This window comes from Pristiophorus japonicus, chromosome 14, assembly GCF_044704955.1.
Source record: "Pristiophorus japonicus isolate sPriJap1 chromosome 14, sPriJap1.hap1, whole genome shotgun sequence".
Lineage (NCBI taxonomy): Eukaryota > Metazoa > Chordata > Chondrichthyes > Pristiophoridae > Pristiophorus > Pristiophorus japonicus.
Window position 1 is genome coordinate 118,409,923 of NC_091990.1, and position 24,510 is coordinate 118,434,432.

Consider the following 24,510-nt stretch of genomic DNA (forward strand, 5'->3'; position numbering starts at 1 on the left):
CCGTATGGCCTACTCCTGCTCCTATGTCTTATGTTCTTATGCTCTTAAACCCAGATATCAAAAGAAAATTAAAAGGCTTGAAATATACACCAAGATAAAAAAGGATAAATATAGGTGTCTGAGTTGAGATGTGTTAACTTCAGGAAAGGGAAATTGTGTGTCAGCCATGCCTCAGTTGATATGGAAAGGCAAATTGATCTGGTGATGGGGATGTCCACATGAACCAGGAAGTGGGATGGAAATCAGTGAAATGGAGCTCCGATAAAGACGGTCGTGGACCTCTCTTGCAAGATCGCTGCCTCCTCCGTCGCAGTTGTTGCTGCTCTTCCTCGTCCTCGTCCTCGTCCTCCTCCTCCTTCTCCTCCTCCTCCTCCTCCTGATGGTCCTCCTCCTCCTGAGGTGGTACAGCTTTGCCTAGTGGCAATAACTCTGCCCTCATGATGGCCAGGTTGTGCAGCATGCAGCAGATGACGAGGAATAGGGAGACCCACTCAGGCAGGTACTGCAGGACTCTTCCCGAGCAGTCAAGGCAACGGAACTTTTGCTTGAGCACTCCAATGGTCTACTCAATTATGTTACTGGTGGCGGCATGGTTCGCATTGTACGTTTGTTGGCCAGGAATGTTGAGGTTGCGGAGGAGAGTCATGACCCGGGTGCATAACGGATAGACCTCGTCTCCGAGCAGCCAGCCGCAAGCTTCATTTGGGGGTTGGAACAGAGCTGGCACACCGATCTGGCGCAGGATGAAGGCATCGTGGCTGCTGCCAGGATAATGGGCATTGACCGTCATTATTCTACGTGTGTGGTCGCACACCACCTGTACATTCAGTGAGTAGTGGCCTTTGCGATTACAAAAGATCTCTGGATTGTGCTGCAGTGCCCTCAAAGCGATGTGGGTGGAGTCAATGGCACCCTGCACCATAGGGAAACCCGCTATCTTGGCAAAGCCACACACACGCTCGAGCTGCTTCTCTCTGGGGAATGAGATGTAGTTCCCCCTCCCTCTGTACAGAGCATGTGACCTCGCGGATGGAGCAATGGATGCCAAACTGGAAAATGTTAGAGATGTCTCTTGTTGCTCCCTGGAAAGATCCATTGGTGTAGAAATTAAGAGCGTTGGTAACTTTGACTGCCACTAAGAGAGCCGTCCTCACCCTGGTCTGAGGCTCGAGGTCCCATTGCAGCAGAAGACAGAGCTCTGTGGCCACATCCTTCCTGAAACACAGCCTTTGCACACACTGTTCCTCGGTAAAATTGATGTGGGAGAACTCCTGCTGGAATACCCTAGAATCTGTTGCTATCCCTGTGGTGCCTTCTTCCTCTGGCAACATCTTCATGTGTTTCTCCCTGTGATGCTGCATGTGCTTCTCTGTGTCTGTCCCTTTCCCTCTCCCTGTGCTGCTCCCTCTTTTAGTCGTAGCCTTTCTCTCTCCCACTCTTGATGCCTTGCCCTCTGCAATTACCAGCGCCATTATCGTCAGCAAAGCATCCTCTGATGGTAAAGTCAGAGCAGCCTGTTGACTGCCAGCACAGACCCCATGAAGGGACAGAAATGGTACAACGTTGAAAGTGCCTTGAGTAATACAGGGGAAAAGACAGGAGTCAGAACAACGATTCAGCACGAAATCACTGAGATCGGTCCAGCGGCCACACTCAAGAAAAGTTGCAAACGAGAAATAATTTCCAAGATGGCGCCTCTGGTTCCCGACTGGAACTCAACAGCTCAAGCAGTCATTATCATCACCAGGCGCTGAGATCTCTTGCGTGGGGCAATTTCACTTCCAGGGTGGTAAGGAGGCGATGCGCACAGCGATGACGCCATCATCGTCGCATGCATTCCAGTGGGGCAATCGTGCCCGGTGCGGAGTGCTACCTCGTAGTGCTTCCACAAGAACAGTGCCCAATTTCGCACCGGGCGAGTTTCTCACCGGGCCGGGCAAAATATATTTTGCACCCATTGCGCCATCTGGAGGCACTAACAGTCGTTGCTAAAAGTGGAAATTTCATCCCCCAAATGTTTAACCATATACTTCAAATTACTGGACTACGTCACACTATATATTAGTTTGAAATAAAAGAGGACCATTTTCTAATAACCATAAGGGGAAAAAATTCCTTAAAACGAATTCCAAAGTTTTGTTGAAGTAAACTGTATCAGCATGTCTAAATCTATATCTGATTTGTCCAGTGTTCTACTTGTGCTACTTTAACAATGTGTGTATTTCCATAATCCTTACAAAAAGAACTATGCTCTTCCCACTTGCAATTTTCAATTTCAAAAATAAATAGCTAGCTTCAACACGACTTCTAGTAAAACAGGACAGGCGTGGGGACTATGTGACTGCCTTCCTTGATAAACTGGATTTGGTAATAGGTCTTAATGAAAATCTCAGCCTGAGAGTTGTGCCTTTCCCAACTTTCTGCAACTGGTCAGATATTGGAAATCAAGCAAAAGGAAGAGCAGAGGTAGAAAGGATAACGAACCAGAAAAATAGGATCAGAAAAGAGAAACAAGAATGGTCTTAGATACAGAAATAAAATCGACAGACAGAAAAACAAAATGCAAAACAGAAGAGGAAAATATTTTGACTCTTAATTAAAAATAAAATACCGCCATTTACATGGTGCAATGAATCCTTAACCCTACCAGTCAATCTCCATACTGAGCCTGCCAAAGGGTTCTGCACAAGAAACAGTGCTCCATCTTTTCTCTATTGTGTCAGCCGTGGCTCAATTGGTAGCTCTGACATCACCTCTGAGTCAGCCCAGAGACTCGAGCACAAAAACCTAGGCTGGCACTCCAGTGCAGTACTAAAGGAGTGCTGCACTGTCAGAGGTGCCGTCCTTCAGATGGGACGTTAAACCAATGCCCCATCTGCTCTCTCAAGTGGACATAAAAGATCCCATGGCACTATTTCAAAGAAGAGCAGGAGAGTTATCCCCAGTGTCCTGGCCAATATTTATCCCTCAATCGAACATTCCTAAAAAAACAAATGATCTGGTCATTATCATATTGCTGTTTATGGGAGCTTGCTATGTGCAAATTGGCTGCTGCATTTCCTACATTGCAACAAGTGACTACACTTCAAAAAGTACTTCATTGGCTGCAAAGCGCTTTGAGGCATCCGATAGTCGGGAAAGGTGCTATATAAATGCAAGTCTTCTTTCTATTCAGACATTAATTGGAGCCGTTATACATTTCTAGCATTTTACGAATATATTTCTGACTTCCAGAATTTGAAGCTTTCTCTGTCTGCTCTAGTGAGCCTATCAAACGCGTCACGCATTGTGTGCTACCTGGGAAACAGGGTCAGACTGCACGTAAGTAGAAAAGTTCAGTCACAATTCCGTCGACAGATCAAGGTCAATGGCAGCCAGTGAAGTGATCCACTGGTTCCAATACATTTTTCAAGAAAATTGTGAGGCTTCATATTTTTACTCATCAGGCTGATAAAAATAGAATTGTGAAAAGTTAACAATGCTACCACAAAAAATCCTGTCAACACCATACTGTTCCTTCAAAACTGGTAAAAATGAAAAATACTACAAAACTGGGATAATGACCTGGTCTCACAGTAATATTACTGTAATCTCCTCCAACGCTACAGCCCTCCGAGATCTCTGCACTCCTCCAATTCTGGCCTCTTGCGCATCCCCGATTTTAATCGCTTCACCATTAGCATCTGTGCCTTCAGCTGCCTGGGCCTAAGCTCTGGAATTTCCTCCCTAAACCTTTCCACCTTGCTACCTCTCTCTCCCAATTTAAGATGCTCATTAAAACTTACCTCTTTGACCAAGCTTTTGGTCGCCAATCCTAAAATCTCCTAAAGTAGGTCGGTGTCAAATTTTGTTTGATAATGTTCCTGTGAAGTGCTTTGTGACATTTTATGATGTTAAAGGCACTATATAAAATGCAAGTTGTTGTAACAGCAAGAAATGAAGTACGGTGGGAGGAGGCTCAGGTAGAGCATAAACATCGGCATAGATCTATTGGGACGAATAGCCTGTTTTCTGTGCTGTACATACTATGCAAATGTCCTGTGGGGACTAATATGTCCCTAAAAATGCTTTCTTTCCTCTTTCCCTAGCATTGATAACACAATTAAATGCAGGATGGCCCTCAAATATTAGGATAAGTCTGTCTGATGAAAGCAATTGAATTTATCAGTCTCTGACCTCAAGACGAGCCGAAAACTGGTTTCAATATCGTCAGGGCATAGTCCTTAATAGTGCCAAGGAACATTATCTTGCGCATCACTATCAACACGTGCCTTAAATAATGTAATAACTGGTGTTAGTGGACATCAAGTTTTAAAAAGAAAATTTGATTCAAATAGAAAAGGTGGAAATTAGATACACTGGCACAAACAGTATTTGAAAGGGAAAGACTTAAGCCCATATGGGCTTCACTTTTGTTCCAGCTGCAATACAGTAACACAGCAGTATTTGCTCAGACTTATGAAGCTGTATTTCATCAGCACATAACACAAGCTGCATCGCCACCTAGTGGCCTAAAATGTCAACATACATGGCAAATTGGCATTGTATTTTTTTTAAAGACAGACTCAGTGGCCAGAAATTTGCAGTCAGTGACAAAGCAAAGGTGTTTGCCACTGTCTCCAAAGAGAGCTGCCCACAAAGATCTCCCGATCGCTGTGGCAAGAAGTTTGCCTTTCTCGATGTGAAAGTGAGATCAGTGTAGAATCCCTACTGCGAGCTGCTGTGATGTCAACAAGCTGCGTAAGCAGCCAATCACAATGCAGAATTCTCAGAGAACCAGGAAGTGAAGAAGCTTCTTTTATTCACACTTTAAAAAAATGTTAGAGATTGGAACTCTCACATGGGGAAAAGGTAAATCTGAAATAAATATCAAACTTTTAAATAATACATTTTTAAAAACATTTCTTAAAAATTGTAATTTATCGTTATGCAGAAACTTGACACTGCACAAAATTAGAATTAAATATAGAATCATAACAGTTACAGCACAGGAGGTGGTGATTCGGCCCATCGAGCTTGTGCCGGCTCTCTGCAAGAGCACTTTAGCTAGTCCCACTCGCCCACCTTTCCCCGTAGCCCTGCAAAATTTTCCTTCAGGTATTTATCCAATTCCCTTTTGAAAGCCACGATTGAGTCTGACTCCACCACACTTTCAAGCAGTGCATTCCAGATCATAACCACTCGCTGCGTAAAAACGTTTTTCCTCATTTCGCCTTTAGTTTTTCTGCCAATCACCTTAAATCTGTGTCCTCTGGTTCTCGACTCTTCCGCCAATGGGAACAGTTTCTCTCTATCTACTCTGTCCAGATTTTGAACACCGCTATCAACTCTCCTCTCAACCTTCTCTGCCCTAAGGAGAACAACCCCAGCTTCTTCAGTCTATTTGAAGTCCCTCATCCCTGTAGCCTTTCTTGTAAATCTTTTCTGCACCCTCTTTAAGGCCTTCACATCCTTCCTAAAGGGCAGTGCCCAGAATTGGACATAAGAACATAAGAAATAGGAGTAGGAGTAGGCCATACATGCAATAAGATCATAGTTGATCATTGACCTCAACTCCACTTTCCCACCCGATCTCAAGCGTTGATTCCACTAAACTCCAAAAATCTATCTCAGCCTTGAATATATTGTGAGACTCAGCATCCACAGCCCTCTGGGCCAGAGAATTCCAAAGATTCACAACCCTCTGAGTGAAGAAATTCCTCATCTATTTTAAATGGCCTACCCCTTATCCTGAGACTGTGCCCCCTAGTTCTAGACACTCCAGGCAGGGGAGACAACCTCTCAGCATCTACCCTCTCAACCCCCCTCAGAATCTTGTATGTTTCAATGAGATCACCGCTCATTCTTCTAAACTCCAGAGAGTTTAGGCCCATTCTACACAATCTCTCATCATATGACAGCCCTCTCATCCCAGGAATCAATCTAGTAAACCTTTGTTGCACCGCCTACAAGGCAAGTATATTCTTCCTTAGATAAGGAGACCAAAACTGTGCACAGTACTCCAGGTGTGGTCTCACCAAAACCCTGTACAATTGTAGCAAGACTTCCTTACTCTTATACTCCAACCCCCTTGCAATAAAGGCCTACATGTCATTTGCTTTTCTTATTAGCTGTACCTGCATGCTAGCTTTCCGTGTTTCCTGCACAAGGACACCCAAATCGCTCTGAACACCAATATTTAAGTTTCTCACCATTTAAAAAATATTCTGTTTTTCTATTCTTCCTACCAAAGTGAATAACTTCACATTTCCCTACATTATACTCCATCTGCTACCTTACTGTCCATTCACTTAGTCTATCAATATTCCTTTGCAGGCACTTTGTGTACTCCTCACAACTTACTGTCCCACCTAGCTTTAAGAACATACGAAATAGGAGCAGTAGACCATTTGGCCCCTCGAGCCTGCTCCGCCATTCAATAAGATCATGGCTGATCTGATTTTGGGCTCAGCTCCACTTCCCTGCCCGCTCCACATAACCCTTCACCCAGTTATCGCTCAAAAAGCTGTCCATCTCCACCTTAGATATATTCAATGACCCCCCAGCCTCCACAGCTCTATGGGGCAGTGAATTCCACAGATTTACGACCCTCAGACAAAAAATTTCTCCTCATTTCAGTTCTAAATGGGCGACCTCTTCTTCTGAAACTATGCCCCCTAGTTCTAGATTCCCCCACGATGAGAAACATCCTCTTTGCATCTACCTTGTCGAGCCCCCTCAGTATCTTAAATGTTTCAATAAGATCACCTTTCATTCTTCTAAACTTCAATGAGTATAGGCCCAACCTGCTCAACCTTTCTTCATAAGTCAACCCCTTCATCTCAGGAATCAACCTAGTGAACCTTCTCTGAACTGCCTCCAATGCAAGTATATCCCTCCTTAAGCAGTACTCCAGGTGTGGCCTCACCAGTACCCTGTACAGTTGTAGCAGGACTTCTCTACTTTTATACTCCATCCCCTTTGCAATAAAGGCCAACATTCCATTTGCCTTCCTGATTACTTGCTGTACCTGCATACTAACCTTTTGTGTTTCATGCACAAGGACCCCAGATCCCTCTGTACTGCAGCATTTTGTAATTTCTCTTCATTTATAAATAGCTTTGAAATAGCTATCCAATTAGTCCCATTCCCCTTTCTCTTTCCCCATAGCTCTGCAATTGTTTTCCTTTTCAAGTGTATATTCAATTTCCCCTTTTAAAGTTACTGTTGAATCTGCTTCCACCACCCTTTTGGGCAGTGAATTCCAGTAATAACGCGTTGCAGGAAATAATTTCTCATCTTTCCCCTCTGGTTCTTTTGCCAATTATCTTAAGTCTGTGTCCTCTGGTTACCGACCCTACTGCTAGTGGAAACGGTTTCTCTCCATCTACTCGATCAAAAGCTCCATATAATTTTGAACATCTCTTATATCTCCCCTTAACCTTCCCTGCTCCAAGGAGAACAATCCCAGATTCTCTCATCTCTCTATGTAACTGAAGTCCCTCATAAAAGTGCCCATCCAGAGGGAGGGCTTTCTTTTTAATCCTCTGTTTCATCAGATTTCTAGCCTCCAGAAGGGACAGTACTGTGGAACTGTACCCCAGTACATCAGCAGCTCTCCAGTCCTTTACCCCAAGTGGTAATTACTCACGCGAACAAGGTGCTACTCCAATCTTGTCCACACTCGTGCACGCTTTCCAACAGGAGGGGCTGTGTAGCGATCAGGAGGGGGAACCCTGGCCAATTATCCCTTTCTAACTCTGCGCGATGATGCTGACTGCAGCAGCCCATCCACTGTCCGAGTTTGAGATCAGCCAAATCAAGGCTCAGTGGGAAGCAGCTTCGCCTTTGAGTCAGAAGGTCATGGGATTATCTGGTCATTATCACATTGCTGTTTGTGGGAGTTTGCTGTGCGCTATTTGGCTGCCGTGTTTCTCACATTACAACAGTGACTACGCTCCAAAAGTACTTAATTGGCTGTAAAGCGCTTTGCGACGTCCAGTAGTCATGAAAGGCGCTATATAAATGCAAGTCTTTCTTTCTATTTAAATAATAATTTGCTTTTTTATTTTTCCTGTCAAAGTGGATAACCTCACACTTTGCCACATTATACTCCATCTGCCAAATGTTTGTCCACTCACTTAGCCTGTCTATATCCCTTTGCAGATTAGTTGTGTCCTCGTCACAACTTGCTTTCCCACCCATCTTTATATCATCAGCAAACTTGGCTACATTACACTTGGTCCCTTCATCCAAGTCATTAATGTAAATAGTTGAGGCGTCAGCACCGATCCCAGTGGCACCCCACTAGTTACCATTTGCCAACTGGAAAAAGACTCGTTTATCCCTACTCTGTTTTCTGTCCGTTAACCAATCCTCTATCCATGCTAATACATTACCTCCAATATTCCAGATGAACACAATACTCCAGTTGTTCCGCCATTCAATTTGATCATGGCTGATCTGTATCTTAATTCCATCTACCCGGCATGGTTCCGTAATCCTTAATACCCTTGCCTAGCAAAATTACTTTACCGCATATTGTGTGAGGCGGCTATACCTTAACATGGAAGCCACAGATCAGGTTTCTTCTCCTGTAACTAAGGAGTAACAATCTGGTGTAAGTAATGGTAAGAATGAACACAAGATGAATATGAAATAGGAACAGGAGTAGGCCATTTGGCCCCTCGAGCCTGTTCCGCCATTCAATAAGATCATGGCTGATCTGGTCTTGGCCTCAACTCCACTGTCCTGCCTGTTCTCCATAACCCTTGACTCGCCTGTAGTTCAAAAATCTGTTTATCTCCACCTTGAATATATTCAATGACTCAGCCTCCACAGCTGGGGTAAAGAATTCCCAAGATTCACAACCCTCAGAGAAGAATTTCCTCCTCATCTCCGTCTGAAACTATGGCCCCTAGTTCCTAGATTTCTCCCCCGAGGGGGAAACATCCTCTCAGCATCTATTGCATTATCAAATGCCTTTTGGAAATCCAAATACACCTCGTCTACTGGTTGCCCTTGATCCACCATGCTCGTTACACCCTCAAAGAACTCTAAAAATTTGTCAAACACGAATTCCCTTTCATAAAACCATGTTGACTCTGCTTGATTTAATTATGATTTTCTAAATGTCCTGCTGCTACTCCCTTAATAATGGATTCCAGCATTTTCCCAATGACAGATGTTAGGCTAACTGACTTATAGTTTCCTGCTTTCTGTCTCCCTCCTTTCTTGAATAGGGGTGTTACATTTGCAGTTTTCCAATCCGCTGGGACCTTTCCAGAATCTAGGGCATTTTGGAAGATTACAACCAATGCTTCCACTATTTCTGCAGCCACTTCTTTTAAGACCCTCGGATGCAGGCCATCAGGTCCAGGGGACTTGTCCACCTTTAGTCCCATTAGTTTGCCTAGTACTTTTTCTCGAGGATAGTGATTGTTTTAAGAAACTCCCTCCCTTTTGCTTTTTGATTATCTACTATTATTGGGATACTCTGAGTGTCTTCTACCGTGAAGACAAATACAAAATATTTGTTCAAAGTGTCAGCCATTTTCTTGTTTTCCATTGTTATTATGATGAATGATAACTCAACTTTTTTTTGCCAGAATCATTCCTGCAAACCAGCTGGAGACATGGTAAGGATTAGCCAAGTTGTATTTCACTGCTGCATGACTCAGGCCACAGGTGCTCCATTTTGATTCATCGGTGACAGTATTAAATTTAGCAATTTATTAGAAACAGCATGATAGTCACACAGGGTGATTCTTTTTGTTGAAGGATGTGGCATTCCCATGTCACTGTTCAAGCACATATACAACCAGTGAGATTTAACAGAAAAGCATACCGCGTTACAAACGTCCAAGTGGTGTGCAATCGATTCTGAAGAATTTTTCATGTCCAATTTCCAGAAGTCCCAGAGCAGTGCGGATCATAGCACCGCCATGCAACTGCAAAAGGTGCTCGATTAAGCGCATGAGAGTGTTCGGAATCTCATCGAGCAGATATCTGGTGTGTTGAAACAATGGTTCGGATATTTTGGATTGCACCATCAAAATATCCCAGAGAATTTGCAGAATGGTAGTAGCATACTGCACAACACAGCTGTAGAAATAGAAATAACTTGATTCTCAATGAAGAGCAAAACAAGTCATAGGAGGAGGAGGAGGAGGAGGAAGAGGAAAAGGAAGGAGCAGGGTCTAACAGAGAAGCCCCTTCGGGAAGCAGCACAGTTTCACATCACTCTAATTGAGACATTCTTGTGTCTAGGGCTGTCTTTCTATTTTATTAGGTTTTATTTTCTGGGAGGGAGGGGATGGGGGTGTTGTGTACCATTCCTTATTACTACGGATAACTCTGAAGCATTAATTTTGAAAGAAAACAATGATGTGCTGAGGAATTGTTTCAGTAATGTATTGTGTGTGATGATAGTGCATTTTGACCTTGTGCTACATGTACCAGTATATCACGGTCATTCTAATGCATTGTTCTTAAAGGATCTATTATCAGAAGGAGCAGATGTGAATGCATCCCAAGAGGTCTCCCAAGGACCTGCTTGTGATTCCACTGATCGCTTACCTCAATATACTGCATGAACAAACTTTTAATAAATATAGGGGCAGAAATAGCATTCTTCGTGATGATGTACACTGTTGTAATTGCACTTGCACACGCGCGAAACCCGTAACTTGCGATCTGTCAAGGTACGCATTGACAGATCATACGAACCGACTGGAAAATCAGTATCGCTGGTGCAGAATTTGGCAATTGCCCACGAAACTATTAGGGCTGGTAAAAGCAGGCACATGGCATGCTTTCATCAGCGTAAGGGTATATAAGGCTTAAAATAAGCATCTAAAAATCAAAAATGAAGCACTTACACTTTAAATTAGTTGATGAAAATACTGGCCCAGATTAAGATGTTTAGAATTATTTCTCAAAAAATGTAATGTTTAATGTATTTGGTGTAATGAAGGGACTTGTGAATAAAATTGAAAATCAGTACATTTATATTTATTACAATTGTGTAACTTGTTTAATTATTTGGGGATTCCATTACGTCATTAGGAGATTCCCTTCTGAAATGATTGCAATGGTATCCTCCTTTGTGAGGACTGGGCCCACGTGATCCCAAGGACGCTTGCGAACCACATGCGTGCCTGGGATCCATGGGCCTTTACACTGACAACCGCCTGGAGGCCCAAAACCGGAACTCTCCTCAGCCTGGACGCATGGAGGTAGGTGCGGAAATGTTTCGCATGTTGGATCTGGAGGTAGGCCTCCGGCTGCAATTTCTAGCTCATAATTTTTTTTTTTTAAGTTTCTTAAAATTATAATTTTCATTATCATGGAGAAATATGACACTCCACAAAATTTAAATTAGTTTTTCACGGCTATCATGTTTGTTTAGCAGTCAATACACGCTGGTAAATCTCCAGTTACGCCTAATCCAACAAGGCCTAACATTAAATGATATATTTATCAGCGATATTTTCGTGGAAAAACCCACATTTTTCTCAGTTTCACTGATTGCCGGCTATGGGGGGGGGGGGGGGGTGTGGACAGCAGGTCCACAGCACAGCCAGTGTCGAAGCAGTGAATGACTGACCGCAATGTCAGGATTTCCGCGTTAGGATGTGCATGCACTAAATCCTGAAGTTGCAGTCAGTTTCAATGCGGAAATAACAGCACTGTTTATTTTTACCTCATCTCATATGATAATTTGGGCCTCTAGAATGGGTTAAAAGGTAGAAGCTGCCCAGTGTGTTATTCATACAGAGAAGTTGCAAACGTGGAAATGGACGAGACATATGCAATGACTTTCTATGTGTTCAATTCTGGGCACCCCACTTTAGGAAGGATAGCAGGGCCTTAGAGAGAGTGCTGAAGAGATTTACGAGAATGGTACCAGGGATGTAGAGAGAGACTGCAGAAGCTGGGTTTATTCTTCTTTTAGCAGAGCTGGTTAAGAGGAGATCTCAGAATCTCAGGGGTGTTCAAAATCATGTACAGAGTAAAAAATGATACACTGTTTCCAGTGGCAGAAGGGTCAGTAACCAGAGGACAGATTTAATGTGATTGGCAAAACAATTTGTGGAAATATTTTTTTAACGCAATGAGTAGTTGTGATCTGGAAAGCACTGAAAGGGTCGTGGAAGCAGATTCAATAGCAATATTCAAAAGGGAGTTGGATAAATACTTTATTGTTCCCCATGGAGGCAAGAGGGCCAGCTTCAAAATGAAGGAAACATGGCAACTGCTGGACTATGACAATAATGTTGTTAGTGCTGCCACTGTCAATACAGTCTGCTAGCTTATCCTTGACAACTAGCAACAGACTTAGCCAGGCCGATACGGAGGTCAAAATCAACTGCAACAGACGTAGAGCCTCGTGGCATCCTCGGAGATACAGGGAATGGACTTCCAAGACACCAATGGGACCCTTGTGGCACTGGTGAATCTAGATGCTACTCAGCACTGCTGATGTGAATGTTGCCATAATTTTCATGGATGTTAACAGCCGTCTAGACTGGACTAATCCAACGCACTCCTCGCTGGCCTCCCACATTCTACCCTACGTAAGGGGTGATCCAAAACTCGGCTGCCGTGTCCTAACTCACACAAAGTCCCGATCATCCATCACCCCTGTGCTCGCTGACCTACACTGGCTCCTGGTTAAGCAACGCCTCGAATTCAAAATTCTCAGCCTTGCTTACAAATCCCTCCATGGCCTCGCCCCTGCCTATCTCTGTAATCTCCTTCAGTCTCACAACCCCCACCCTCTCCATACCCCAAGATGTCTGTGCTTCTCAAATTCTAACATCCCTAATTATAACTGCTCAACCATTGGTGGCTGTGCTTCGAGCTGCCTAGGCCCCAAGCTCTGAAACTCCCTCCCTAAACCTCTCCACCTCTCTTTCCTTCTTTAAGATGCTCCTTAAAACCTACCTCTGACCAAGATTTTGGTCATCTGCTGTCATTTCTCCTTATGTGGCTCAGTGTCAAATGTATTTGTTTTGTCTTAAAACACTCCTGTGAAGCACCTTGGGACGTTTTACTATGTTAAATCGCATTTTATAAATAAAAACTGTTGTTGTTGTCGTCTAAACCTCCCCCAGTGAATGCAAGAACTCATCGCATGGATGGGAGGCAAAGATTTTGTTGAGATGCTCGAACAAGCTTCTTACACCAAGATTCATATGCTGTTGCAGTACCCGATTCCAAAAGCTTGATGGCGCTGTGCATACTTCGGCTGTTCTCCTGAACACACGGTGTGGCTGAGAAATACATTCCTTAGAATTTTACAGCACAGAAACAGGCTATTCAGCTCAATAGGTCTATGCTGGTGTTTATGCTCTGTACGAGTCTCCTCCCACACTTTATCTCTATCAGCATATCCTATTCCTTTCTCCCTCATATACTTATCTCATCATCATAGGCAGTCCCTCGGAACTCTTAAAATGAGTTCTTAGGTGGCTGAACAGTCCAATACAAGAACCACAGACTCTGTCACAGGTGGGGCAGATAGTCGTTGAGGGAAGGGATGGGTGGGACTGGTTTGCCGCACGCTCTTTCCGCTGCCTGCGCTTGTTTTCTGCATGCTCTCGGCGGAGAGTCGAGGTGCTCAGCGCCCTCCCGGATGCACTTCCTCCACTTAGGGCAATCTTTGGCCAGGGACTCCCAGGTGTCAGTAGGGAAGTTGCACTTTATCAGGGAGGCTTTGAGGGTGTCCTTGGTACGTCTGTCCTCCCAGGGGATTTGTAGGATCTTGCGGAGACATCGTTGATGGTATCTCTCCAGCGACTTGTGGTGTCTGCTGCACATGGTCCATGTCTCTGAGCTATACAGGAGGGCGGGTATTACTACAGCCCTGTAGACCATGAGTTTGGTGGTAGTTTTGAGGGTCTGGTCTTCACTCTTTCCCTCAGGCAGCCAAAGGCTGCACTGGCGCACTGGAGGCGGTGTTGAATCTCGACATCAAGGCCTGCTCTTGTTGATAAGAGGTTCCCGAGGTCCACGTTGTCCAGGGCCCAGGGATCTTTATGACTGGGGTGGCAGTGCTGTGCGACAAGGACAAGCTGGTAGAGGACCTTTGTCTTACGGATGTTTAGCGTAAGACCCATGCTTTTATATGCCTCAGTAAATACGTCGACTATGTCTTGGAGTTCAGCCTCTGTATGTGCGCAGATGCAGGCGTCGTCCGCGTACCGTAGCTCGACGACAGAGGTTAGGGTGGTCTGGGACCTGGCCTGGAGACGGCGAAGGTTGAACAGATTCCCACTGGTTCTGTAGTTTAGTTACATTAGAGAAGAGGGTTGGGAGATGACGCAGCCCTATTTGACTGGTCTGGATGTGGACTGGATCTGTAATGGACCTAGTGGTAAGGATCACGGCCTGCATGTCGTCGTGGAGCAGGCGGAGGATGGTGAACTTTTGGGGGCATCCGAAGCAGAGGAGGACGCTCCATAGACCCTCGCGGTTGACAGTGTTAAAGACCTTTGTAAGGTCGAAAAAGGCCATGTATAAGGGCTTGCGCTGTTCCCTGCATTTCTCCTGCAGCTGTCGCGCTGCAAAAATCATGTCCAGTGTGCCCCGTAGGGAACGAAATCCACACTGCGACTCCGGGAGGAGCTCCTCGGCCACAGGGAGAAGACGGTTAAGGAGGACTCTAGCGACGACTTTCCCTGTGGCTGATAGCAGGGAGATTTCTCTGTAGTTGGTGCAGTCGGACTTGTCCCCTTTTTTAAAGATGGACATGATCGCTGCATCTCTGAGATCTCCCGGCCTGCTCTCTTCCCTCCAAATGAGAGAGATGAAATCATGTATTCATGCTAACAGTGCCTCTCCGCCATACTCCAATGCCTCAGTGGGGATTCCATCCGCTCCCATAGCCTTGTTGTTTTTAAGCTGTCTTATGGCTTTTTCTACCTCATGCAGTGTTGGGGTTTTGCTGAGGTGGTGGCAGGTGGTATGCTGCACGATGGAGTCGAGAACACTCGTGTCAAAGGCAAAGTCTCGATTGAGGAGATCTTCGAAGTGCTCCTTCCAGCGGGCCCTGACTACCTCGGTGTCCTTGATGGGTGTTTCCCTATTCTTGGCCAGCAGTGGGGTGGGGCCTTGGAAGTTTGGACCGTCGGTAGCCTTGACTGCAATGAAGAATCCTCGCACATCATGACTGTCGGCCAGCTGCTGTATCTCCTGCGCTTTCTCCATCCACCATCTGTTCTTTAGGTCCCGGGTTTTTTGTTGGACCTCAGCCTTGAGCCTTCTGTAATGCTGCTTTGCTGCTCCCAAGTTGGATTGTTGTTTAAGGCTCAGAAATACCCTGCGCTTGTGATCGATTAGCTCTTGGATCTCCTGATCATTCTCATCGAAACAGTCCTGGTGTTTCCTGGTTGAGTGACCAAGCGTCTCTTCGCAGGCATTGGTTATGGAGGCCTGGAGCGCAGACCCAAGCATTGTGGGCATCTCAGGGTCATCAAGGCGTGCCAGGTTGGCTGTGAGTCGCTGATTGTATAGGGCTCTCTTAGCTGGGTCCTTAAGTGCCCAGGCATTGACTTTTTTGTGGCACTGCTTCTGCTGCCCCCTCCGCTTTGGGGCTATGTTGATGTTAATGATGGATCGGATTAGGCAGTGGTCTGTCCAGCAATTGTCGGCTCCTGTCATGGCACGGGTGATGCGCACATCCTTGCGATCCCTGGCTCGGACGATGACATAGTCGAGCAGGTGCCAGTGTTTGGAGCGGGGGTGGTGCCACAATGCCTTGTATTTGTCCCTCTGTCGGAACAAGGTGTTGGTGATGACAAGTTCATATTCTAGACATTTTGTCAGTAGGGTACCGCTGGAGTTGGCTTTCCCTACCCCCTCTCTGCCAATTACGCCTCCCCAGAGGGCTGTGTCCTTGCTGACCCTGGCATTGAAGTCACTGAGGAGGATCAGTTTATCAGACGCGGGGACGCAGGACAGGGATTTTGAGAGGCTGGATTAAAAACCCTCTTTGGTCTCATCTGTTGCATCGAGTGTTGGGGCATACGCACTGATGACTGTGGTGCATTGATTCCGATATAGGGTGAGTCGAAGAGTCATGAGTTAACCCTGCAGGGTTTTTGATGGCGAAGCCGACTCCGTGGAGGAGGCGTTCTTCCTCTGGTTTCCCTTTGGCGATGTCGATATCAAAGCGTCTAAGTTCCCGGGACACTATGGCGGTGCGGCGTTCCAGCCTGTCGCTGTTACGAGTTGTCCATGAGGGTGCTGACGTTCCAGGTCCCGAACTTCATGTTAGAGGAGTAGAAGATGCCTGTGCGTGAGTGCTTTTAAAGTAGGATGGTCATTGCACACCGGCTACCAACACGGGCTTAGCTGAGCAAGGTCTTGATCCAGTGGCAAGGGGGTCCAAGGCGACTGGAGACCAGGCGCTGAGTAGTGGTCTTGATGGTAGGTGGTCTGAGACTTGGTTGGGGACAGGCATTGGGAGGGTCAGTGGCCCACTGGGGTTCATAGAAACATAGAAACTAGGTGCAGGAGTAGGCCATTCGGTCCTTCAAGTCTGCACCACCATTCAATAAGATCATGGCTGATCATTCACCTCAGTACCCCTTTCCTGCTTTCTCTCCATACCCCTTGATCCCTTTAGCTGTAAGGACCATATCAAACTCCCTCTTGAATATATCCAATAAACTGGCATCAACAACTCTGCGGTAGGCGGTGAGTGAAGAAGTTTTTCCTCATCTCAGTCCTAAATGGCTTACCCCTTATCCTTAGACTGTATCCCCTGATTCTGGACTTCCCCAATATTGGGAACATTCTTCCAGCATCTAACCTGTCCAGTCCCGTCAGAATTTCATATGTTTCTATGAGATCCCCTCTCATCCTTCTAAACTCTAGTGAATACAGGCCCAGTCAATCAAGTCTCTCCTCATATGTCAGTCCTGCCGCCCCGGGAATCAGTCTGGTGAACCTTCGCTGCAGCCCCTCTATAGCAAGAACGTCCTTCCTCAGATTAGGAGACCAAAACTGAATACAATATTCCAGGTGAGGCCTCACCAAGGCCCTGTACAACTGCATTAAGACCTCCCTGCTCCTATACTCAAATCCCCTAGCTATGAAGGCCAACATACCATTTGCCTTCTTCACCGCCTGCTGTACCTGCATGCCAACTTTAAATAACTGATGTACCATGACACCCAGGTCTCATTGCACCTCCCCTTTTCCTAATCTGCCACCATTCAGATAATATTCTGCCTTTTGCCACCAAAGTAGATAACCTCACATTTATCCACATTATACTGCATCTGCCCACTCAACCAACCTGTCCAAGTCACTCTGCAGCCTCTTGGCGTCTTCCTCACAGCTCACACCGCCACCCAGCTTAGTGTCATCCGTAAACGTAGATATTACACTCAATTCCTTCATCTAAATGTATGTTGTAAATAGCTGGGGTCCCAGCACTGAGCCCTGCGGCACTCCACTAGTCATTGCCTGCCATTCTGAAAAGGACCCGTTTATCCTGACTCTGCTTCCTGTCTGCCAACCAGTTCCCTATCTAGGTCAGTACATTACCCCCAATACCATGTGCTTTAATTTTGCATACTAATCTCTTGTGTGGGACCTTGTCAAAAGCCTTTTGAAAGTCCAAATACAACACATCCACTGGTTTTCCCTTGTCCGCTCTACTAGTTCCATCCTCAAAAAATTCTAGAAGATTTGTCAAGCATGATTTCCCTTTCACAAATCCATGCTGACTTGGACCGATCCTGTCACTGCTTTCCAAATGCGCTGCTATTTCATCTTTAATAATTGATTCCAACATTTTCCCCACCAGATGTCAGGCTAACCGGTCTATAATTACCTGTTTTCTCTCTCCCTCCTTTGTTAAAAAGTGGGGTTACATTAGCTAACCTCCAGTCCATAGGAACTGATCCAGAGTCGATAGACTGTTGGAAAATGATCACCAATGCATCCACTATTTCTAGGGCCACTTCCTTAAGACTCTGGGATGCAGACTATCAGGCCCCGGGGATTTATTGGCCTTCAATTCCATCAATTTCCCTAACACAATTTCATGCCTAATAAGGAGTTCCTTCAGTTCCTCCTTCTCACTAGACCCTCAGTCCCCTAGTATTTCCGGAAGGTTATTTGTGTCTTCCTTCGTGAAGACAGAACCAAAGCATTTGTTCAGCTGGTCTGCCATTATAAATTCACCTGAATCTGACTGCAAGGGACTTATATTTGTCTTCCCTAATCTTTTTCTCTTCACATATCTATAGAAGCTTTTGCAGTCTGTTTTTATGTTCCCAGCAAGCTTCCTCTCATACTCTATTTCCCCCCTCCTAATTAAACCCTTTTTCCTCCTCTGCTGAATTCTAAATTTCTCCCAGTCCTCAGGTTTGCTGCTTTTTCTGGCCAATTTATATGCCTCTTCCTTGGATCTAACACTATCCTTAATTTCCCTTGTTAGCCACGGTTGAGCCACCTTCCCAGTTTTATTTTTACTCCAGACAGGGATGTACAATTGTTGAAGTTCATCCATGCGATCTTTAAATATTTGCCATTGCCTATCCGCCGTCAACCCATTAAGTATCATTTGCCAATCTATTCTAGCCAATTCAAGTCTCATACCATCGAAGTTACCTTTCTTTAAGTGCAGGACCCTAGTCTCTGAATTAACTGTGTCACTCTCCACCTTAATAAAGAATTCTACCATATTATAGTCACTCTTCCCCAAGAGGCCCCGCACGACCAGATTGCTTATTAATCCTCTCTCGTTACGCATCACCCAGTCTAGGATGGCCTGCTCTCTAGTTGGTTCCTCGACATATTGGTCTAGAAAACCATCCCTAATACATTCCAGGAGATCTTCCTCCACCGTATTGCTACCAGTTTGGTTAGCCCAATCTATATGTAGATTAAAGTCGCCCATTATAACTGCTGTACCCTTATTGCACACATCCCTAATTTCTTGTTTGATGCTGTCCCCAACCTCACTACTACTGTTTGGTGGTCTGTACACAACTCCCACGAGCGTTTTATGCCCTTTGGTATTCCGCAGCTCCACCCGTACAGATTCCACATCATCCAAGCTAATGTCCTTCCTTAATGTTGCGTTAATTTTCTCTTTAACCAGCAACGCTACTCCACCTCCTTTTCCTTTCTGTCTATCCTTCCTGAATGTTGAATACCCCTGGATGTTGAGTTCCCTGCCTTGGTCACCCTGAAGCCATGTCTCCATGATGCCAATTATATCATATTCATTAATTGCTGCCTGTGCAGCTAATTTGTCCACCTTATTACGAATACTCCTCGCATTGAGGCACAGAGCCTTCAGGCTTGTCTTTTTAACACACTTTTCCCCTTTAGAATTTTGCTGTAATGTGACCCTTTTTGATTTTTGCTTTGGATTTCTCTGCCCTCCACTTTTACTTTTCTTCTTTTTATCTTTTGCTTCAGCCCCCATTCTACTTCCCTCAGTCTCCCTGCATAGGTTCCCATCCCCCTGCCATATTAGTTTAACTCCTCCCCAACAGCACGAGCAAACACTCCCCCTAGGACATTGGTTCCGGTCCTGCCTAGGGTGCAGACCGTCCGGTTTGTACTGGTCCCACCTCCCCCAGAACCGGTTCCAATGACCCAGAAATTTGAATCCCTCCCTTCTGCACCACTCCTCGAGCCACGTATTCATATGAGCTATCCTGCGATTCCTGCTCTGACTAGCACGTGGCACTGGTAGCAATTCTGAGATTACTACCTTTGAGATCCTATTTTTTAATTTAACTCCAGAGTGGGAGGTCATGATGCTCACCACGTGTTGGAGGAGGAGAAGAGGCCAGGTCACCAGTGGGGCAGGAGAGCTCCAGTCATCGCATCGCGTCACCGTTGAGGAGGAAAGGCCCATCTGCCGCCGCTGGAGATGTTCCGATCACCGCTGGGGGGGGGGGGGACTGCCAGGTCGTCACAGGAGGCCCCGGTTTTTGCCACAGTTGGCAAGATGGCCACCGGGGGTGCCAGCTCTCTCAGAGAGCTCCCCCATAAAAGGAAGAAAGGAGAGGAGAGGAGAGGAGGAGAGGAAGGAAAGCGAGTGAGTGAGTGAGTTGAATCTTGGCTGCTGCCGATTTTAATACAGGGTATTGAAATTCTTTGTTCAAGCACCAAGATTCGGGTACTATAGCATAATATTTACTATGCCATCTGATTTATTTTCTTGCATATAACCCCCCCCACTTCCGCTGATCCCCTCACCCATGGCTTTGTCAATTTCTCCAATGCTCTTCTCTAAACTCCAACTCTCTCTCTAAATTTAATCTAGATGTGGGCAACCTCCTCCTGAGACTGAGTAATATAAAAAATAAACAGGTACAACCAGTTATTACCTGAGAAAGTGGCGAGGAGGGGGTCGCTTTTGAGAGACTTTCAGATCTCTGCACTAACTCCTCTACTCACTACCCATTTCCTACACAATGAATTTTAAATCTCGTCCTCATTGATAAATCCGACACGGCCCGTCCCACCATGCCTCTGCAACCTCTGCCAGCCCCACATGCTAGTACATGTCCTCTGCTTTTCAAACCTGGTCTCCTTTGTACCCTTCTCCGTTCCTCTGCTCACCCTAATTCTAGAACTTTCCAGAAACCACTCCACCTTGCTGCCTTCAAGAGACACCTCAAAAGGATACCGTTTCGACCACATCTTCAGTCATCTCCCGGGTTCAGCATCTGTGAATGCACCTTGGACTGTTTGCGATGTTAAAAGCACTCTTTCAATGCACCTCTACATTAAGATACTTGTATATGAATGCTAGAAGCATTAGAAATAAGATGACAGAACTAGAGGCTATTGTGACAGTAGGGAACAACCAGAGTGTGGTTAGAATGTGGAACCTGCTACCACAGGAAGCAATTGAAGTAAATAGCACAGATGCATTTAAGGGGAAGCTAGATAAATACACAAGGGAGAAAATAACAGAACATATTGATGGGATGAGATGAAGTAGGGTTGGAGGAGGCTCGTGTGAAGCATAAACACCAACATAGACCAGTTGGTCCGAATGGCTTGTTTCTTTGCTGTAAATTCAATGTAACAATAGTGTGGTGGATATATCAGAAACATGGTTAAATACAGAGCTGCAAAGGCATAACGTAATTAAAAAATGTTTTCAACACTACAGTATCAAGAGGTCCATCAGAGAAGAGGTGTGAACATTAGGAACACCCCTCGAGCCTATATAGTCACCATCCTAATATCTCCATCTTTGGGTCAGTGTCAACGGGTGAGAGGGGTGTGGCTCGCGTGAAGTTGCTAACTCTGGTTGAATGTATTCCTGGAGGTTTATCACATGACTTCCAATGGCCCCCCACCTCATCAAACAGCCTCCCCCCTCGAATAGTTTTTATATTAAAAAAAGTGGTAAAATAAAATTAAACGATACATATTTTTAAATACCCCTGTGATTATTTTCTTACTGGGGTCCAGGAGATTAATCTGTAATCCAACATCAAGACGGTGTACCTAGAGAGAAACTGTTCCCATTGGCGGAAAGGTCGAGACACAGGCTTAAGATGATTGGCAGAAGAACCAAATGCAACATGAGGACACAGCGAGTGGTTCAGATCTGGAATACACTGCCCGAGAGGGTGGTGGATGCAGATTCAATCGTGGCTTTCAAAGGGGAATTGGATAAGTAAATTGCAGGGCTACGAGGAAAGAGCGGAGGAGTGGGACTAGCTGAAGTGGTCTTGCAGAGAGCCTGCTCGACGGGCGGAGTGGCTTCCTCCAATGCTGTAATTATTCTGATTCTCTGAATTCCGGGAGACTCCCGGCGAATCCGGGAGAATGTTGGCAACCCTCTGGCGTCGTCGAGATTGCACACAGAGAGCGCGCGATGGGTGTGTGAGGGACCAATGAAAAGATAGCGAACTGAGAGGAGGGTTTAAATTCCAAACGGCGAAAGGCTATAACCGGCGGCGGGTGAAGTAAATTCCCGTTTTAACGGCTTGGCCTCCCTACCTACCTGCTGCTATTGCCGCTCCAGCTCGATCGACGGGGTAACGGCGCGCGGGAACGATGACAGGTCAATGGCGTGATCCTCTGCGGCAGCGCCGGGGGATAGGGCGCTTTCACTCTGGATGTGCATGCCGGGATAGTTCTGCGGCCATTACGGTCCTCCCGCAACTCACGCCTGCCGAGGCCAGCAGAGCAGGGGAAATAAAATTGAGATCGAGACCGAGCTCTGAAGGAGAAATGCCGCAGCAAAAGCAGGATTTTAAAGACACGCCCACGGGCACGTCAAAAGCAGAGAGCAATATAGAGTCAGAATGCCATGGCAGAAATTAGTTAATATCTGTCCTCTTATTCCGGCCTCCATTGTTCTGGAGTGTGTATTTAGGAGAAGAAAAACATCCAAGAGGTTATAATATAATCTGATTAATTAGCCACTCCTTTGAGTTCTTAAATAGGTGTTAATTGCCAAGCAATAACGTGTCTCCTGAACCAATCATATTGAAGAATCCTTACTGAGACATGAAAAGTTCAAACCAGGAAGTGCAAGTTAGAATATTTAATCCAATGTAAAATACAGAAAACGAAATGAAGAGAGGGGAAAAGATGGGATTGAGAAAGATGAAAGAGACGGAAAGAAGTGAATAAAAATCTCCAACAATAATTGAAATCTGAACGAGTAAGACTCCACATTTATAAAAGTACATAAGAACATAAGATATAGGAGCAGGAGTACGGCCCCTCGAGCCTGCTCTGCCATTTAATATGATTATGGCTGATCCGATCATGGACTCAGATCCACTTCCCTGCCTGCTTCCCATAATCCCTTATTCCCTTGTCAGTTAAGAAACTGTCTATCTCGGTCATAAATGTATTAAATGTCACAGCTTCCAAGCTCTCTGAGGCAGCGAATTCCACAGAAATTTCTCCTCATCTCTGTTTTAAATGGGCAGCCCCTTATTCTAAGATTATGCCCCCTAGTTCTAGTCTCCCCTCTCAGTGGAAACATCCTCTCTGCCTCCACCATGTCAAGCCCCCTCATAATCTTAAATGCTTCGATAAGATCACCTCTCATTCTTTGAATTCCAATGAGTAGAGGCCCAACCCACTCAATCTTTCCTCATAAGTCCACCCCCTCATCTCTGGAATCAACCTCGTGAACCTTCTCTGAACAGCCTCCAAAGCAAGTATATTCTTTCATAAATAAGGAAACCAAAACTGTACACAGTATTCCAGGTGTGGCCTCACCAATACCCTGTATAACTGTAGCAAGACTTCCCTGCTTTTATACTCCATCCCCTTTGCAATAAAGGCCAAGATTCCATTGGTCTTCCTGATCACTTGCTGTACCTGCATACTATACTTTTGCGTTTCATACACAAGTATCTCCAAGTCCTGCTGTACTGCAGCACTTTGCAATTTTTCTCCATTTAAATAATAACTTGCTCTTTGATTTTTTTTCTGCCAAAGTGCATGACCTCACACTTTCCAACATTATACTCCATCTGCCAAATTTTTGCCCACTCACTTAGCCTGTCAATGTCCTTTTGCAGATTTTTTTGTGTCCTCCTCACACATTACTTTTCCTCCCATCTTTGTATCATCAGCAAACTTGGCTACATTACACTCGATCCCTTCATCCAAGTTGTTAATATAGATTGTAAATCGTTGGGGTCCCAGCACTGATCCCCACGGCACCCCACTAGTTACTGATTGCCAACCAGAGAATGAAACATTTATCCCAACTCTCTGTTTTCTGTTAGTTAGCCAATCCTCTATCCATGCTAATATATTACCCGCAACCCCGTGAACTTTTATCTTGTGCAGTAACCTTTTATGTCGTCATCATCATAGGCAGTCCCTCAAAATCAAGGAAGACTTGCTTCCACTCTTAACATGAGTTCTTAGGTGGCTGTACAGTCCAATACAAGAACCACAGTCTCTGTCACAGATGGGACAAATAGTCACTAAGGGAAGGGGTGAGTGGGACTGGTTTGCTGCACGCTCTTTCCGCTGCCTGCGCTTGATTTCTGCATGGTCTCATCGACAAGACTCAAGGAGTTCAGCACCCTCCTGGATGCACTTCCTCCGCTTAGGGTGGTCTCTGACCAGGGACTCCCAGGTGTCAGTGGGAATATTGCATTTTACCAGAGAGGCTTTGAGGGTGTCCTTGTAACGATTCCGCTGCCCACGTTTGGCTCATTTGCCGTGAAGGAGTTCCAAGTAGAGCGCTTGCTTTGGGAGTCTCGTGTCTGGCATGCGAACTATGTGGCCTGCCCAGTGGAGTTGATCAACTTTAGTCAGTGCTTCAATGGCTGGGGATGTTGGCTTGGTCGAGGATGCTAATGTTGGTGTGTCTGTCCTCCCAAGGGATTTGTAGGATCTTGCGGAGACATCGTTGGTGGTATTTCTCCAGCGATGTGGCATCTTATCAAATGCCTTCTGGAAGTCCAAATACACCACATCCACTGGTTCCCCTTTATCCACCCTGTTCGTTACATCCTCAAAGAATTCCAGCAAATTTGTCAAACCTGACTTCCC

At 45.5% G+C, this 24,510-nt stretch overlaps 1 protein-coding gene across 9 annotated transcripts in view; it reads right to left on the reverse strand.

Annotated features, from left to right (window-relative positions):
• Positions 1 to 22,085, reverse strand: part of ccdc73 (coiled-coil domain containing 73) — a 254,155-nt gene extending 232,070 nt beyond the window's left edge. For 8 of the 9 annotated variants that reach the window (XR_011596610.1, XR_011596609.1, XM_070899541.1 and 5 more), the window contains exon 1: positions 21,983 to 22,085. The gene's annotated coding sequence lies outside the window, so the exon portion shown is untranslated. The remainder of the gene's footprint in view (positions 1 to 21,982) is intronic. The other variant, XM_070899545.1, reaches the window with a different exon arrangement.
• Positions 22,086 to 24,510: the final 2,425 nt, after the last annotated feature.